Below are 1,801 nucleotides of genomic sequence, written 5' to 3'. Positions count from 1 at the left end.
GGCGCCGTGGCTTAGTTGGTTAAAGCGCCTGTCTAGTAAACAGGAAATCCTGGGTCCGAATCCCAGCGGTGCCTTTTTTGTTCTGTGTTCTTGAACAGAACTGGTCATTATGGACAACCGCCTACAGCTAGACTTAATTAAATGCAAGTATTCATTTCCTGTCTTTAACGCGACTTGTTTTTCTTAAAATGGATGCAACTTGCAAAACATGAAATACAAACCTTGCTAATCAGCGCAATCGGCTGGCAAAAAAAAAGAAGTCAGCAATGTTTTTTTTCTTTAACCTTAACCCTGCTAATGGAGAAGAGTTAAACAACTGAGTCTATGCAGCTTAAACGGTCCGCACGTCGGGTTCTTAGCTGAAAGGGTGGTAAATCCCACTCACCCCAGTCCTTAATCTTTTAAAAGGATACAAAATTGAACCTAGTCGCCACATCACATACATCCTGTTCAATGATAAAAAGGTAACATCTATCCTCGCTCCAGAGTAAATCTCATGTTGAGGGCATCTTTTTTTTTCACTTTACCGTGAGTCGGGCTCGGCTGCACAGAGGAGAGAGCAGAGCAATGAGGTCACGGGGACAGGGGAGTCACACGCTGGCGGTTTGAATACGCGGAAGATCACTGAGGGATCCACAGTATGTGGACCCTCCGTGCGCCATCAGTCCGCACTCCGGACTCTGAATCCTGCCATCCGAGTTACGATCTCGGCGGAACCTGAGGCGCAGTTCCTTCTTAAAACGTAATCTGGTGAGCATTTCTAGAATCGCACTTGTATAGATACAACTATACAAGTACGATTAGTACGAAATCAGTAGGCAACTGCCCTCTTGATTTTGGATTTAATTTCTTTATTACAGGGGCGCTTTTATGAAGACAGAGTCATGTTCAGGTACTTTGCTTGATGGAGGAAGCTCATTTCGGACTCTGTGATCTGCTCACCTGGAAAGGTCTGCTGTACTACTACAAGAGAGAAGTAGAGTCTGGAAGAAGGGACAATTTTATGATGCTTTGGAAGATAATGTTTTTTTTTTCTTATACTGAAAATGAAAAGTAGTTGTTTCTATATGGACTCAGTCTTTGGAATTTGTATATTTATATATTTCAGTGAACCCTCAGCCATTCCTTCTGTATTGTAATTCAATTTCTCTTTTAAAATTCCTTCCCCACTTCTAGGACCTGCAGTTGCTGAACTCCACAATGGCTTCTATTGGAAAGTCTGTGACTGAGACCAAGTAAGTGTTCAATTTTTTATGAAACCATTATTTATTTTGGAGCAATGAGCAATTCTTATATAAATGCAATAAAATCATTATGCTCAAACTATGAGAGAGAATTTTAAGGATAATTTAATAAATCAGTCTTAGCTTGTTTCTATACACAGATGGTATTATTTATTTTCAAAGGAAACCCGCGAGGATTCCCCTGGTGTGCAAGATGTGCCTGAATACTTTTGATCAGCTTCCTGCTCATTTGAAGAGGGCGTTTATGAAGCACGCCACGGCAGAAGAGATCAGGATGGCCTCTCAACAGGCGAGGGAGGACATGATGAATCACCTGAAGAACGGGGTCATCGTGGATTACCACAGAATAGAGATCAAAGGACACTTTGTGGGCTTAAAATACAAAGAAAATCATGTTCTATGGTACAAGATAAATACAAAACTTAAGCTTTTATTTTAATTAGATTTGTTTATAAAGCATAAGCAATAATTTATTACATTAATATATGTGAAAATAACATTTTAGCATCATATTATTACATACAGGTCTCTAGCTTCAACACAGTGATATATAGATA

General features: G+C 39.9%; 1 non-coding gene across 1 annotated transcript; it reads left to right on the top strand.

Moving 5' to 3' along the window:
* On the top strand, nucleotides 1–74 carry trnat-agu (transfer RNA threonine (anticodon AGU)). The gene has a single exon. It is a non-coding gene; the product is annotated as a tRNA-Thr (tRNA).
* The last annotated feature ends 1,727 nt before the right edge of the window (nucleotides 75–1,801 follow it).

Source organism: Lepisosteus oculatus, unplaced genomic scaffold (genome assembly GCF_040954835.1).
Source record: "Lepisosteus oculatus isolate fLepOcu1 unplaced genomic scaffold, fLepOcu1.hap2 HAP2_SCAFFOLD_45, whole genome shotgun sequence".
NCBI lineage: Eukaryota > Metazoa > Chordata > Actinopteri > Semionotiformes > Lepisosteidae > Lepisosteus > Lepisosteus oculatus.
The sequence above is the reverse complement of the archived record's forward strand: the minus strand, read 5'-3'. Positions and strand labels throughout refer to the sequence as shown.